Source organism: Panthera leo, chromosome E3 (genome assembly GCF_018350215.1).
Source record: "Panthera leo isolate Ple1 chromosome E3, P.leo_Ple1_pat1.1, whole genome shotgun sequence".
NCBI classification, from domain to species: domain Eukaryota; kingdom Metazoa; phylum Chordata; class Mammalia; order Carnivora; family Felidae; genus Panthera; species Panthera leo.
The window spans coordinates 10,334,614-10,351,819 of NC_056694.1; the positions used below are offsets into that span (position 1 = coordinate 10,334,614).

Genomic DNA, 17,206 nt, shown 5'->3' on the forward strand with positions numbered 1-17,206 from the left:
TGGGGTAGCCAGGGAGTGTCCAAGGAATATCCTACATGAACCACCTTGAAGGGGGGGGTGGGGGCGGGGTGCTAGCTTGTACTTTGCTCTCAGCCTGCGGTTATGCTCCCTCATCAAACTCACTGGCTGTCATCTACCCTATTTAGTCCCCTCTTTGTTCCTAGGCTCCTGGGATTTCTCTTCCATGGGGGCTCAGCTGTGCATCTAAAATAAAATTTAAAAATTTTATGGAACATTTCAGAGAATTTCACGAGCAGGGTTTTCCAGTTATCTTAGCCTGCCAAATCAGAGACATATGGAGAGGTTTTTCAGAACAAGCTTTCATAGCCCCTCTTGTCCTGCCAAAATTCTGATACAGCTTGCTAGGGAGTATGGCAAAATCCAAGTAGAGCTGGGGCCAGAAGCGGGGTGGAGGTGGAGATCATTCCTGTGTAATCTAAAAACACCACAAGGGCGCCTGGGTGGCTCAGTCGCTTAAGCATCCAACTTCAGCTCAGGTCATGATCTCACAGTTCATGAGTTCAAGCCCCACATCGGGCTCTGCACTGCCCTGACAGTACGGAGCCTGCTTGGGATTCTCTCTCCCTCTCTCTCTGCTCCTCCCTGACTTGTAATTGCTCAATAAAAGGTCATATTCCCTTCCCCTAAAACAGGAAGGAGTCGCTCCCTATGGCCTCATAGCCTGGGCAGACTCACCCCAGTGTGCGGACCACGGGCGTTCCACAGCCCCGGTCCACGGCTCTGAGCACCTTGATGGAGGTCAAGTGGGAAGCTTGTGGGTTGGCCTAGATTCCATTCTGTGGATTTGGACCCACAAGTGCTGGATGAATGGGTCAGCCTGCCTGGAGGACAGGCCCTAGGGGGTGCCCCGGGGTTCTGTATTAGGCCCCACCTATTTATCTGTTGAGGGCGTGGCACAGAGTTGAGAAGGATTAGGAACACCTTGAGTGACAGTCACGACCGGGACCCCTGTGGTCTCTTCTGCCCCTCCTGCCTCCCCCATCTGTCCTCAGACTCTCAGACTAACCCTCCTCCAACAGAGCTGCCCACCCCGGGACCTCCAGCTCCCTGTGTCCAAGTCTCCAGCCCAGACACGGACTCCCCTTCCCCAGCATCCTGCCCTCCTTCTGTGATTCCGCCTCCAGAGTGCCTTCCTCACTCACCAGCTGCCCACGCTGGATACCTGGGAGGCGCTTTGGACTCCGCCCTCCCCCTTCTGAATCTGGTTAGTCACCAAGTCTCCTGCATGGAGTCCGCCCCTGGGCACCTCTGCAGTCAGGCCTCCCCACCGCCCTCTGGGTTGTCACACCTCCCCACTCCCCCGAGGATGGCGGCCCCTGAACCCGATCAGGGCCTCAGTCTTGCTTTGTCTGCTTCCGACAGTGTTCTGTTTTGCTTCTGTTTTTAAATGGGTCAACGCTCTAAACCAGATTTCTCATGCAAAGAAAGGGTTTTGGATGCTCTTTTTTAAATTCTTTAAAATGCTTATTTATTTTTGAGAGCGAGCGAGTGAGCGAGCACGAGCGGGGGAGGGGCAGAGAGAGAGGGAGACACAGAATCCGAAGCAGCTCCAGGCTCCGAGCTGTCGGCACAGAACCCGACGCGGGACTAGAGCTCCCGAACCGGGAGATCACGACCTGAGCCCAAATCAAGAGTCAGACGCTCAACTGACTGAGCCACCCAGGTGCCCATGGATGCTCTTGAGAAGTTCTCTTCTGTTTCCAGGGGGCAGCTGTTCCCTTCAGAGGGGACTCCCGTCTCCCCTGATGATCAGAGACCCCCACCAGGCTGCCCTGCCCCTCGGCACTTGACGCTAAGGCTCCTCTTTCCAGTTCATCACCACCCTCACTGCTCCCAGCTGATATGCCAGCGTTGTTCACGCCATTTGGTGGCTTGCTCGAGTCCTAGACAAAATCAGCTTCCTTAACCTGGCACTCAAGGCCCTTCCTCATGCCACTCAGGCCACCTCTCCAGCCTCACCCCAGTGCTTCTGCAAACCTACACGGACCCCAGAAATCCCGAGCACCCCGGCCTTCCCGGGGCCTTTCTGCACTTCAGCTGGGCTTTTGGTTCTCCTTAGTTCACAAATGGCTGTACACAAAGTGAGTCCAAGGACTATAAAACTGTGCCCCAGTGGGCCATCTTTGAGACTTCCCCCAAACGTTTTATTACGATAAACTTCAAATATTAAGAAAAGTTGAAATAATGGGTTCATGAGCCCCTTATGCCCACCATCTATATTCAAAGATTGTTAACATTTGCCCGCGTGTGTATACGGCTGGTTGGCTGGATTTGCTGAAACCTTTCAAAACTGATTCCCAAGCATCATAACATTTCACTTCCTGAACACGTTGAATACTTCAACATACATCACCTAAAACCCCGTCCTCTCCAAAACCACAATCCCATTATCAGACTCAAGAAAATGAACAATCACTCCCAGTATGATCTCATATCCAGTTCACAGTTAAGTTTCCTCAATAATCTCAGAAGAGTATTTTACAGCTGTTGTGTTGTGTTGGCCACATTACTAAGTACCCTATGGATACTTCCTGTTGGGTCTCTTTATTCTCTGTTGCTCTGAAACATGGCCGCCACCAATCCTTCTCAACCTGACTTAATTAAAAAAAATTTTTTTAGTTTGTTTGTTTACTTATTTAGAGACCAGGGGAGGGGCAGAGAGAGAGGGAGAATCCCAAGCAGGCTCCGCTCTGTCAGCACAGAGCCCAATGCGGGGCTCAAACCCACGAACCTTGAGATCATGACCTGAGTTGAAGTCAAGAGTCAGATGCTTAACTGACTGAGCCACTGAGGTGCCCCCCCTTTTTTTAATGTTTATTTATTTTGAGAGAGAGAGCGAGAGAGCATGGGAGGGGCAGAGGGAGAGAGAGAAAGAGAATCCCCAGCAGGCTCCACCCTGTCAGCACAGAGCCCCATGGGGGGCTCGAACTCATGAACCAGGAGATCATGACCTGAGCCAAAACCAAGAGTCAGATGCTCAACTAAGACGCCCAGGTACGCCCCAGCACACACTTTTTCATGGACACACACTCCTCTGGTCCCTTGCTTCTTTCCATCCCATAATCTCAGAGATGACATCATTCCCATAGATGAGATGCTTTCTCATCCCATTTCTGCAACTGTTTTTTTAAGTAAAATATACATACATGAAAGTGCTCATATCATAAGGGAAAAGCATTGTGCTGCCCTCCGTGCAACCACCATCCTGACCTCTAACATTACAGTTTTGCCTGCTTTTGTACTTGTATAGACAGGGCTCAGGGTATTTTGTCTTCTGTGTCTAGTTTCTTTTCCCCTCCTTTACGTCTGTGAAATTCATCCGTGTTGTATAGTTGCAACTGATTCCTCCTCTCTTCTGTGAGCTACTCCATTGAATGAATACGCGACCATTTATCCGTTCTACTGTGGATGGGCATCTGGGCAGGTTCCAAGGCTTCATGATAACTAATAGTGCTGCCTTGAACGTTCTACAGACAGGCCCGACTTGGGATTTTTCAATTTTATGATGGTGTGAGAGCAGTGTGCATTCAGTAGACGCGGTACTTGGAATTTAGAATTTGGATCTTTTCCCGGTCTAGCGACGTGTAGGATGGTCCTCTCTCGTGACACGGGGAGGTGGCAGCTTCCCATCAGCCACGCAATCATGAGGGTGAATGACCGATGTACAGTCAACCCTCCTGTGCCCAGGGAGGCATTCTGCTTCTCACTGTCTGAACAGCGTTCAGGATGTCACAGGAGTCAATGCGTTATTATAAAACAGGCTTTGTGTTAGATGATTTTTGTCCAAGTATGGGCGAATGTAAGTGTTCTGAGCACGTTTAAAGTCCGCTAGGCTAAGCTATGATGTAGGTCAGATATATTACATGCGTTTTCCACTTTAAGTGGAAAACATACAATCGGTTGATCAGGACGTAATCCTGTAGTAAGTCAAGGAAGATCTTTGTATAGGTGTTTCGATGAACAAAAGTCTGTGAAGCATTTCTGATTAATCTTAGCTCAGAGTGGATCCCCCATTCGATTTTAGGGCTGCACAGTACACCAGCATGTGGATGAACCCTAATTTGTTATTTTTCTATTTTTTATTTTTTAACATTTATTTATTTTTGAGACAGAGAGAGAGAGAACATGAACAGGGAGGGTCAGAGGAAGAGGCAGACACAGAATCGGAAACAGGCTCCAGGCTCCGAGCTGTCAGCACAGAGCCCGATGCAGGGCTCGAACCCACAGACCGCAAGATCATGACCTGAGCTGAAGTCAGACGCTTAACCGACTGAGCTACCCAGGCGCCCCATGATGAACCCTAATTTAGAGACACTGAAATTGCTTCCAACTCTTTCGCTGAAATAACTGTGTACATATACCATTTCCTACAAACATGAATGTATCTGAATGTTAAATATTAGAGGTGGGGGGGGCGTCTGGGGGCTCAGTCGGTTAAGCGTCGGACCCTTGATTCTGGCTCAGGTCATGATCTCACAGTTCATGAGTTTGAGCCCCACGTTGGGCTCTGTGCTGACAGTACAGAGCCTGCTTGGGATTCTCTCTGTCCCTCCCTTGCACACACTCTCTCTCTCTTTCTCTTGCTCAAAAATAAGCAAACGTTAAAAAAAAAATACTAGAGGTGGAATTGTTGTGTCTTAGGGTTCTGTAGAAGGTTTGTTCCATCACTAAAATACAATCTAAAATTACTCTGCTAATCTAATCTTTTCTCCCAGTGGTTCTCAATAGAGGCACCCTTAGTATTTGAGCCAGTCCAAAGAATCAAATTCCCTAGGGACGCCTGGGTGGCTCAGTCACTTAAGCATCTGACTCTTGGTTTTGGCTCAGGTCATGATCTCATGGTTTGTGAGTTCGAGCTCCATATCGGGAGGCTGCTTGGGATTCTCTCTACCCCTCCCCTGCTTGTGCTCTCTCTGCCTCTCTCAAAATAAATAATTAAACTTTAAATAATTAAAAAAAAAAAAAGAATAAGATGCACTATATGTCAACTGCACTCCCTAAGTCATTGAGTGACTGAAGAAAAAAAAAAGGAAAAAAAGCATCCACGTTTTCCCCCAGCTGGGAAGAGTGTACTTCCCTATTGTGGACCGTTGTTATAAACAAGGTAAAAACCGCCTCATCAGTACTCTTGATTCCTTCTCTGTCTCTGTTGGAATACCACCAGTGATGGGGATCTCACTACCTAACACAGCAGTGCCTCTATTTTCAGACAGCTTTTGTCACTGTCCAGTCACTCCTTGTCTTGTACCTTTCAGCTATTGCCCAAGTCCAGTCCTCCCAGCATGCCTCTCTGCAGCCTCCAGTTTTCCCTTCTCCTGGCTAAAAATCCCCAGGTCTTCCTCATTTTACACACAGGACGTGGTCTCCAGACTTCTCAGCGCACTGGGAACGGGTGGCATTTTATTTCTCTACCTGTAAAACTAAACTGCTCGGAGCTGATACGCCGCCCCTGCCCCCCCGACCAGTCAGAAGCATGCACTTTACTTGACTTGGCCTTTATTGAGTCAAACTTACGTGGTTTCTAGCAATGGAAACCAACTCAAACTGGCTTAAGAAAAATAAGGCAAAACAAAAATCAAATTCAGTGGCTCACAAAGGAGTTCCAGCTTAGCAACCCCAGGAAGGGAAGCTTTGCCTCCCTGCATTCAGGCATCAATGGCGAGGAAGGGTACTGATTGACCTGCTGGGTCACGTGCAAGCCGCCTGGATTGATTGCTGTCCCCAGGAGGCTGGGTACCATGCTTGTCCGAGCCTGGATCCTGTGTCCTTTCTCGCTTACAGTGGTAAATGGGAGAGTGCAAGAGACACTGCGATTCTGGCAGGGTAACACCAGTGGATGTCTGTTACATTGCCTTTAAAGGTGGGTGACATTTGATTCCGGGGGGGCGGAGCTCACTGCGTCTCAGAACAACTTTCACAGGCGAGTACAAATTCCACATCAGCACAGTCTATTTTTATTTTTATTAAAAAACTTTGTTTTAATGTTTATTTATTTTTGAAGGAGAGACAGAGCGCGAACAGGGGAGGGTCAGAGAGAGAAGGAGACACAGAATCGGAAGCAGGCTCCAGGCTCCGAGCTGTCAGCACAGAGCCGGATGCGGGGCTCGAACTCAAGAGCCGTGAGATCATGACCTGAGCAGAAGTCGGACGTCCAACCGACTAAGCCACCCAGGCGCCCCCACATCAGCACAGTTTAAAGCCAAGTCTCACTTACCTAGAAGTAATGCTACTAGCTTTAAAAAAAAAATTCATTTATTCAGCAAGCATGAGCTGCATACCCATTTGCCTGCAGGAGGGTAGGTGGACGGGGTAGAAGCGAACCCCACGTGGCCCTGGGACTGGAGGACCCATGGCACAGTGGGGGAAGGCAGACACACCAATAGACTGTGCTGAGGAATCCGTGCTGTGAGAGGCTCCCTGGAGGCGGCGGCATTCGCAGTGAGCATAGAAAAGGAGTGGGTGGTTGTCTGGTGGGCAGGCATGTGGGAGCAGTGGGGACCGAGAGGGAAAGACATTCTGGGAAGAGGGAACGGCACATGCAAAGGCACAGAGGTGAGCAAGGACTTGGGAGTGCCTGGCAGTGTAGGAGGACTCAGTGTCCGGGACAGGCTGGGGCTGGTCAGCACCCGATGGTGACCTCCAACCAACCTCCAACCAACCTCCAACCAAGTGTGGTGATGATGCCTGTGGCCCCAGGGTCGCCAAGCTCCCTGGATTTTACAATACAAATAGTCAATCAGATCCCGGGCCTTGGGGACTCAGGAAGTTCAGTGTCTCCCCCACCAAACGCCCCTGAGGTCTCCCAGGGAGGGGTTCCAGCTCAACCTTGTCCGTCACCACTTGCCTGACTTGCTCCTTCCCATAATCTTGTCCCTCTCCCTATTTTTTTCCAGCTCTCTGATCCTCTTTACCCCCCAAGATGTGGACCTCCCCAAGACTTCTACCCAAGGCTTGAGCTGTGAGAGCAGAATTCCAGTGCAAGAAAGGAAAACTGGAAATGGGTACAGAAGGTCTCTCCCTGGCATGGACTCAACCCTCGTCTTGTACCCTTCAGGACCCCATCCCTCAGCACCCTTCAAACCCTCCCTTCCCTTTGGTCTCAGCTCGTTGCTAGAAAAACAAATTTAGAGGGGCGCCTGGGTGGCCGAGTTGGTTTAGTGTCTGACTCTTGATTTTGGCTCAGGTCATGATCGCAGCCTGAGTTGGAGTCCCGCGTCAGGCTCTGCGCTGACAGCATGGAGCCTGCTTGAGATTCTCTGTCTCCCTCTCTCGGACCCTCCCCTGCATGTGCTCTCTCTCTCTCTCTCAAAAATAAATAAAAACATTTTAATTTTTTTAATGTTTATTTTTGAGAGAGACAGAGTGCGGGGGGGAGGGGTGCAAAGAGAGAGGGAGACACAGAATCTGAAGCAGTCCCAGGAATGAGCTCTGTCTCCAGCCTGGTGCCCCTGGGAAGCTAGTGGGGGGAGTTTCAAGGAGCACTGTGGCCCACAATGCTGCCGGAGGTTCACGGATCCCCACTAAGGCTCCATTATACTCCCTGTTACTACTCAGGAGCCTCGTCCTCAGATGGCTGTGGTTGACCCAAGCATCACAGCCTTCCTGTGCCCAGGGAGCCTGCAGAGAACGGACAAGATTAGCCCTGCCCTCCAGGCACTTGCTGTTTGGCAGGTCACACAGAAATCCCTAAGGCTCTTGAGGAAAGGTGTTCCCAGTGTTGAAGGACAGCCGTTGCCCTGGGGAAGGGGAATTTGGTGGCTTGGAATCCAGGGCGTGGGGGAGACAAACCTCACTGTATACTCATGGATGGATTTTGAATCTTGCCCACTGTGCACATAAAGTTTACTTTCATAAACGTTTTATCTATGTGAACGTGGACATATACGTATGTACACTTTTGTATCAGAAGAGTAAGCACGTCAAGAGTGGGGAGTATAGAAGCTGGGCGTCGGGGGAATCACCAGATGTGTGAGGCTGTAACAGAGGCCCCGGGGTGGGCAGTCCTGCCAGGGGAGGGGCCCTCCAGGGAGAGTCTGAGGGTCAGGAAAGGGCTGAGGACAGAATAGGGGTCGGTGGCGAAGACAGCAAGCCACGGTTTTAAGGGGCAGAAGAGACCACAAGGGTCCTGGTCATGACTGTCACTCAAGGTGTTCCTAATCCTTCTCAACTCTGTGCCACGCCCTCAACAGATAAATAGGTGGGGCCTAATACAGAACCCCAGGGCACCCCCTAGGGCCTGTCCTCCGGGCACGCTGGCCCATTCATCCAGCACTTGTGGGTCCACATCCACAGAATGGAATCTAGGCCAACCCACAAGCTTCCCACTTGACCTCCATCAAGGTGCTCAGAGCCGTGGACCGGGGCTGTGGAACGCCCGTGGTCCACACCCTGGGGTGAGTCTGACCCGAGCATGCCAAGCTCATGGGGCTTTAATGAGTTCTTCCTTCCTTTCTAAGGCCAGACTGTCCAATGTGGGAGCCACAAGCTACCTGTGGCTATTTAAATTTCAGTGCCAATTAATTAAAATTAAATGAAAATTAGGGGCGTCTGGGTGGCTCGGTCAGTTGAGCCTCCGAGCCTTGATTTCAGCTCAGGTCACGATATCACAGTTCATGGGACTGAGCCCCAAGTGGGCTCTGTGCTGTCAACGTGGAGCCTGCTTAGGATTCTGTCTCCCTCTCTCTATGCTCCTCCCACACTCCCTCTCTCTCTCTCAAAATAAATACGTAAAAAACACACTAAACCACCGCACACCAGTCAGAATGGCTGAAATTAACCACTCAGACAATGACAGATGCTGGCAAGAATGCAGAGAAAGAGGAACCCCTTCGCACTGCTGGTGGGAATGCCAACTGGTGCAGCCACTCTGGAAAACAGTGTGGAGGTTCCTCAAAAAATTAAAAATAGAGCTACCCTATGACCGAGCAATTGCACTACTGGGTATTTACCCAAGAGATACAGGTGTGCTTTTTTGAAGGGGCACATGCACCCCAATGTTTACAGCAGTGTTATCGATAATATCCAAAGGATGGAAAGAGCCTAAATGTCCATCGATGGATGAATGGATAAAGAAGATGTGGTCTATATATACAACGGAGTATTACTCGGGGATCAAAAAGAATGAAATCTTGCCATTTGCAACTATGTGGATAGAACTGGAGGGTATTATGCTAAGCGAAATTAGTCAGAGAAAGACAAAGATCCTATGACTTCATACATATGTAGGGTTTAAGATACAAAACAGATGAGCATAAGGGAAGGGAAGCAAAAATAATGTAAGAACAGGGAGGGGACAAAACCTACGAGACTCTTAAATATGGAGAACAAAGTGAGGGTCGCTGCAAGGGTTTGGGGTCGGGGGATGGGCTGAACGCGCAAGGGCCATTAGGGAGGACACTTGTTGGGATGAGCACTGGGCGTTACACATAGGGGATGAATCACTGGGATCTACTCCCGAAATCATTATTGCACTACATGCTAACTAACTTGGATGTAAATTTGTTCTTCATTCAAAAAATAAAAACATAAAATTAAATGAAAATTAAAAATCTGTTCCACACGGCCGCACGAGCTACCTTTCAAGTGCTCAACAGCTCACTGACGTCTTCAAGTGTTTCTGATTTTGCATACTATAATAATCTGAAATTTCTCTCCTCACAAACACCTGAAAATGGTCAATGAAACAGAACAGAAATGATCTCAAATGCATGGCTGAGTTCGCACAAAAGAAAGAGAAGTCGTCAGATGCCAGAAACAAGAGGGCACTGTCCCCCGCAGATGACAGCTAATGAGCTCACCCGGCTTCTGTCCCCGGGTGAAGAAAGGGTGAGCAGCAGGGGCTTATGCTTAGCGCCCTTGTGGGGACAGAAGCCATCCTTGGGGCACACCCAGGGCTAGAGGTGGACCTGAGAACTCTGAAAAGTGAAAGGGGGAACCTGAGAAAATGTGTCCATCTACAGGGAGGTGGGTGACAAGCAAGCTTGTCTGTTTCAGCCAGAGAATCCCAAACTCCCAGCCCAGCATCACGTGGTTTACCGGGCTGGGACAGTCCAGAAACTCTCAAGCCAAATGCCGACATAAATACCGAGCCTGGTCTGGTGATACTCCTGGGGAATAAGCCAAGGGGAAAAGCTCTGAAGCCATACTCCATTTTACCCAGGCTGTGATGGATTCTACTGGAGGAAAGGATAATTAAGAACCAGCCACTGTGAGGATAAGCTCACGCTGAGAAATGTCAAAATCCCGGGGCGGGGCAGGGGGGGGCGGGGCGCAATTTGGATTGAAACTCAGAGAGCACAACAAACAGAAGATGACAACAATCTAAAAGACATCAAATGAGTCTTAAAAACGAATATAGGCTGGCTGGCTCAGGCAAAAGAGCATGTAACTTGATCTCAGGGTCGCGAGCTCGAGCCCCACGTTGGGTGTAGAGATTAAATTAAAAAAAAAAAAAAAAAAGAGAGAGAATATATATACTTACCTGGCAGGGGAGATACCATGATCACGAAGGTGGTTTTCCCAGGGTGAGGCTTATCCATTGCACTCTGGACGTGCTGACCTCTGTGATTTCCCCAAATGTGGGAAACTCGACTGCATAACTTGTGGTAGTGGCTGACTACAATCGCGTTTTCCCCTGTAGGAAAAAAAAAATGAATATAAAAAGTGTTGGCCTTTGGAGGGAAGGAGAGACTGGGTGTGAGCACGAGGGAGACTTCCGTGGATTCTAGAATGTTCTGAGATCTGACCCTAGTGCTGGTCGCAAGGCTTGGTTCACTTTTGGAAATTTGGTGAGGTATGCATCTATGATTAGTACATTTCTCCAGATGTATGTTATAATTCAATTAAAATGATTTAACAAATGATTAAAGGGAAAAATGTTAGGAATCAGAACTCTAAAGAATAAGATATCATTCATGGTGCGGAGGCAGGTGTGTAGAAGAATCAAGTAGAACTTTTATTATTTAAAAAAAAAAATTTTTTTTCAATGTTTATTTTTGGGAGACAGAGAGAGACAGAGTGTGAGTAGGAAGGGGCAGACAGAGAGTGAGACACAGAATTCAAAGCAGGCTCTAGGCTCTGAGCTGTCAGCACAGAGCCCGACGCGGGGCTCGAACCCACGAACCGTGAGATCATGACCTGGACCGAAGTCGGACGCTCAACCGACTGAGCCACCCAGGCACCCCTCAAGTAGAACTTCTAAAAATGAAACATGCGCTCCATGAAACAAAATTTAAAAAAGGAAATGAGCTGTATAACAGGTTAAAGTAGCTGAAATCAAAACTAGTAAGCTGGGAGACACGTCTGAGGAACAGATTCTCTGTGCCCAGAATGCACAGAAAACCAAAATGAGAGGAAATACAAAGGAGAAGTTAGAAGGCATAGAAGAGAGAATAACAAATGTCAACATAGGCCTAGTAGGATCCAATAAAGAGAGAGAAAGAATGGGGGAAGGACAATATTTAAAGACAGAATGATTGCTCAATTTTCGGAACTGACAAAAGATACAAGTTTCAAGACCCAAGAAGCATAAACCCTACCCGTGTTTAGAAAGAGTAAGTCTTCGGGGCACCTGGGTGGCTCAGTCAGTCTCACATGAGCGGCTCAGGTCATGATCTCACAGTTTGTGGGTTCAAGCCCTGCGTCGCACTCTGTGCTGATAGCTTAGAGCCTGGAGCTTGTTTCGGATTCCGTGTCTCCCTCTCTTTCTGCCCCTCCCCTGCTCGTGTTCTGTCTCTGTCTCTCTCAAAACAAACAAACAAACAAACAAATAAATAAATAAATAAACAAACAAACATTAAAAAAAAAAAAAGAGTAAGTCTTCACTTCAAAACCATCACGGTGAACACGCATAACAAAAGCAAAAAGGAAAAAAGAAGTTTAAAGCTACCAGTGGCACTACCAGGGCTGATTATCTGACCATAATAAGACTGATGGCAGAGGGGCGCCTGACTGGTTCAGGCAGTAGAGCATGTGACTCTTGATCTCAGGGTTGTGAGTTTGAACACCACACTGGGCACAGAGCTAGCTTTAAAAAATAAAAAAAATAAGAAGGGTTCCAAGGTCCTTGTTTTGTTTGGGATTAATTTTTGGCTTTGTTGAATCAAAGATGCATGCCAGAAATCGACAACTTCTAAAATTTTGAAATAGAATTATTATAATAAGAAAGGTTGGGGGAAGGAATAAAAGATACTAACCAATTTCCATGTGATGACATAAATAATTCAAATACGTCTGTAATCACAATAAATGAAAATAGACTAACTTGGCAATTAAAGGGTTATATGATTATACACTATTCATAATATTTGACCATATGCTATTTACAAGAGGCTCACCTAAAAACATAAAGATTCAAAAAGACTAAATGTCAAGAGATGAGGGGAAAACATGTGAGGCAAGGTGCCTGGGTGGCTCGGTCGGTTAAGCGGCCAGCTCTTGATTTTGGCTCAGGTCATGATCCCAGGGTCATGGGATTGAGGCTTGTGTCAGGCTCCATACTGAGTATAGAGCCTACTTAAGATTCTTCTCTCCCTCTGCCCCTCTCTCTCTCCTGCCCAGTTTCTCTCTCTCTCTCAAATAAATTAATTAATTAAAACGTGAGGCAAAAGAACATGACTACGGACCAATTCAAGCAGACTTTTAGGCAAAAACAGAAGAAAACAAAACACTGGTAGGCACAGAGCCTCACTACATAATGTTCAAAAGGATCAGTTAACCAAGACAAAAGAATTTAAACCTGTAGGCACATAACAACAGTCTCCAAATACAAAAGGCAAACATTCACAGAATTACAAACACACGTTGACAAATCCACAATCACGGTGATGAAATACATTAAAATACCTCTCCCACCAGTTGAGAGCTAGAGCAAGCAGGGAAGAAGCAGTGTGGACATGGAAGATTTAAACCACCCTCACAGGGGCGCCTGGCTGGCTCTGTCAGAAGAGTGTGTGACTCTTGATCTTGGGGTTGTGGGTCTGAGCCCCATGCTGGGTGTAGAGATGACTTAGAAAAATAAAAAAATCTAAAAATAAATAAATAAATAAATAAATAAATAAATAAAAATAAACTACCCTCATAAAACTCCATATGAGATAGAGAATACACACAGACTATTTTCAAAAAACTGACCACATGCTAAGTCACAAACAAGTCTTAATAAATACCAAAAATCACTATCGTGCATAGCATATTCTCTGACCACAATAGAATACAGTGGGAAATCAGCAAGACGGAACATAAGCAAATCCCCATGCATTCCAAACATGAAAATACCTTTCTAAGTATTGACTGGTCAAAGAAGATACGAAAACACCATATGATAAAACAGAGAGGATACACCTACAGGAATACTTAGGGCAAAATTTACAGCCTTAAGGGGAAACCCGGTGGCTCAGTTGGTTGAGCATCCAACTCTTGATTTCCGCTCAGGTCATGATCTCACAGTCATGAGATAGAGCCCCGTGTCAGGTTCTGCGCTGACAGTGTGAGACCTGCTTGGGGTTCTGTCTCCCCGTCTCTCTGCCCCTCCTCCACTTGCGCAGTATTTCTCAAAATAAATAAATAAGCTTAAAAAAAAAAAGACTTTATCAGCAAGCAAAACAAACTCCCTTTGTGCTCTCAGGATGGGCAGGCCTTAAATAAGAAAACAGTAAGTTAATAACTCAGGTGAGAGAAGAGCCAGAGGGGTAAAAAAGTGGGGGGGGGGGGCTGCTGCTATTTCAAATAGAGCTGTTAGGGAGGGCTTCTCTGAGCAGAAGCCTAAAGGAGGCGAAGGTGGGCGTCCTGTGGGTATCAGGGGGACAGCAGGTGGAAAGGCCCGAAGGCTGGGGCATCAGACATACAGAGCCACGCAGCCACCTTGGCTGGGCCGAGACCCATGGGAGAGGCAGGGAGGGGCCGGAAGGTGAGTAGGTCACAGTGAAAGGCTCTGGTTCCTACTCTGGAGGACGGAGGGTCCGAGCAGAGACCATGGCATGCCTTGATTTTGTTTTTTGAGGAAAACACCACGACTGCTCCATGGCAAACAGACCAGACCAAGGAGACAGAGGTGAAGCATCCTTCTTACCCAAACATTCCCACCTCTTCTCTAATATATCTGAGATCTTTCTGAACAGTTTTTTGAGATATTTTGCAGTCTGCACATTTTTATTTTTTTATTTTGTACATTTTTTAAAATGTTTGTTTATTTTAGAGAAAGACACAGCACAGAATGCGAGCAGGGGAAGGCCAGAGAGAGAGGGAGACACAGAATCCGAAGCAGGCTCCAGGCTCTGAGCTGTCAGCACAGAGCCCAACGCGGGGCTGGAACTCACCAACCGTGAGATCGTGACCTGAGCTGACGTCGGAATGCTCAACCGACCAAGCCACCCAGGTGCCCCCCCTTTTTTAATGTTTATTTATTTTTGAGAGAGAGAGAGAGAGAGAGAGAGAGAGAGAGAGAGAGAGCGCGCGCACAAGCAGGGGAGAGGGAGACACAGAATCTGAAGCAGGTTCCAGGCTCTGAGCTGTCAGCACAGAGCCTGATGCAGGGCTCAAACTCTCAGAACCGGGAAATCATGACCCGAGCTGAAGTCAGACACTTAACAGGCTGAGCCACCCAGCCACCCATTTAATTTTTTTAATGTTTATTTATTTTAGAGAGAGAGACAGAGCACAGAGTAGGAGCAAGAAAGGGTAGAGAGACAGGGAAAGTCTGCATGTTTTTAGTGCTAGCGAGCTACAGTTTTGGTTATAAACAAAGCATATTCAGTACTCTGTTTTCTTCTTTACTTTCATCATATATAGATGGGAGAATTCCATGAGTCAATTTCAATTTTTCTCATACTCCTATTCATTTGTATGGAAAGTCTCTGACCTACAGTAACATGCTTGTAACAGAAGCTTTGCAGTGGCTCAACACAGATGCTCGCTGAGATTGACACAGGAGCGGACTGTACAGATTTGTAGAGTATCGGTATGCCTTTTCACAGAAATTGACTATTTAAATCACTGACCTTAATCTCAACCTAAAAATTACTCATATTCAGATTATCCTACATAAGTTAACTATATCACACCAACAAAACACCAACATTTCAGAACTTAAAAATAGCTGAATACTGGGGTGCCCAGGTGGCTCAGTCACTTGAGAATCTGACTTTGGCTCAGGTCATGATTTGCTGCAGTTCGAGCGTTCAAGCCCCACGTCAGGCTCTGTGCTGACAGCTCTGAGCCTGGAGCCTGCTTCAGATTCTGTGTCTCCCTCTTTTTCTGCCCCTTCCCCACTTGTGCTCTGTCTCTCAAAAATAAATAAAAAACATTATAAAAAAAAGTTACAAAAAATAGCTGAATGCTGCAAACTATCGCAACGACTATTATTCATGTTTTACAGAGAACTGACAGTTGACACGATTCACTTGAGGTCACACAGCTAGTAGTAAGTGGCTTGGCCAGGATTAAACACAAGCAGTTTGAAATGCAATGCACAGGCCCCACCACTACATTAAAGGTTCCCAGAGAAACTGTTGGGCCTTCGGGGGACTTCCACCCCCAGGACCCACAGGGACTGGTAAAGACTGGGATATGCACTCTGTCGAAGAAGTTAGGGAGCAAATCAGTATCAAAGCTCATGAGGACAACCTCAGGAGAGGCTGGGCATCTAACTTTGCCAGGGAGGCATTCGCCAAGGGTATGGAACTTTCTAGGATTGGTTTCAATCTCTGGATCCTGGGTGGAAGGCAGGCTTTGTGCAGGAGAACCCAAAAGAAGGGAAAGGGTTTTTGCTAGTTGGGGCATGGCCCAAGACTGGCCCTGGATGCTGGCTGGGTAGAGTAAGGAGGATCAAGTCTGGAATCAGGGATGATCCATGGATGGTCCTCATACTGGAAGAGCCCCAGCCATCGGCCTTTCTGGAAGCCTTCCCTCTTTTTACTTCATTAATGATAAATGACACCCTTCTCCCTCATGTAGGGCCTTGTGGGATATGACAGGTGACTCTTAATATGGGTTCCTGTCCCCCAGGATCTCACCTTGAAGCGACTTTGGACTGGGAGCCTTTGTAATAAAAAATGTAAGGCCATTCAAGAATAAATATTAAGGTCTCAAAAAACTGGAAGAAAATAAATAAGAATAAACAATAAGGTTTTCATTTAGTCAAGGGCACTTATGTTTTTAGAGTAATGGAGTTATGGGGCAGAGAGGTGGAGGGAGGGTCCAAGTTCAAAACGGGCAAGGAGAGAAGAAACCAAATTAGCCATAATGATGCTAGACACATAGGAGACAGGTGCTCAAAACAGATTATTGTGAACCAAGAATTTTACCAACATTTCTTCATCTAATCTTTACAACATTAAAGAGGTAGGTGATATCCTCCCCTTTTACAGATGATAAAACTGAGACACTAAAGAGGTTAAGTAACTTGCTCGAAGTTACACAGCTAGTAAGAGGTGGAGCCCAAGTTACTTGGGGTCTATCCCATAGTAAAGTGGTTTTATCACTTGTAAATAAGAAGAGACGAAAACAGAAAATGACTTCATAGCTGCTCTGTCAATCTCAGCACTGGGATAAAGTAGCAAAAATTGCTTAAATATAAAAGTACTGGGCATACATTGCAAAAATTCTGAGGTTCTTTTAAACCGTGTCTGAGAAACTACCACTGTAATTAATTCTCATTACATATCCAAGCTTTGCTTGAGCTAGATGAAATTCAAGTCCGGGTTGAATTCCTTCCCAGCGCAATGACCTCTGCAAAAGCGAGATGCGCCGACTCTTGCTAGTTCAGCAACCTACACTCTAATCTCAACACCCCTGCCCTCCGCCAATACCGAAGCCCCGAGTAGACAGACCCCAGAAGTCAGGATTCCTAGCTGCACTCCCATCGCCTCTCACGCTCGGATCCTGACCCCCAATCTCACCCCTTCAGGGCCCTTCGTCCCAGTGCATTCTCAGCCAGTGCCCAGCTGGGGGGTGGGGGGGGGTGGGGGGGGGATCCTCCCTGGAGGAGGTGGCCCTTACTTTGGTGTGGACGGGCGACCCCTTGGCCGAGAAGAGGGTGTCGGAGTAGGGCCAAGTGGGGCAGGCCTCCGGGGGGCGGGGGGGGGCTGCCAGGTCTGGAGTACGAAAAGCTAAGCGACAGCAGGCAGTCCAGCCGGCCGGGGCGCAGGGTCCCGGACCAGCTCGCGGAGAGGGCGTCAGAGCGCGCGGA

General features: G+C 47.5%; 1 long non-coding RNA gene and 1 other non-coding gene across 2 annotated transcripts in view; one reads left to right on the forward strand and one right to left on the reverse strand.

Annotated features, from left to right (window-relative positions):
- The window catches only part of LOC122209709, a 30,840-nt gene extending 13,753 nt beyond the window's left edge, over positions 1-17,087 (reverse strand). Inside the window, exons 1-3 of the long non-coding RNA XR_006197720.1 lie at positions 17,017-17,087; positions 16,032-16,111; positions 10,502-10,654 (exon numbers count right to left, since the gene is read on the reverse strand). This is a non-coding gene — a long non-coding RNA (uncharacterized LOC122209709). The remainder of the gene's footprint in view (positions 1-10,501; positions 10,655-16,031; positions 16,112-17,016) is intronic.
- Positions 10,494-10,657, forward strand: LOC122210375. Its single transcript, XR_006198027.1, has one exon. It is a non-coding gene; the product is annotated as a U1 spliceosomal RNA (small nuclear RNA).
- Positions 17,088-17,206: the final 119 nt, after the last annotated feature.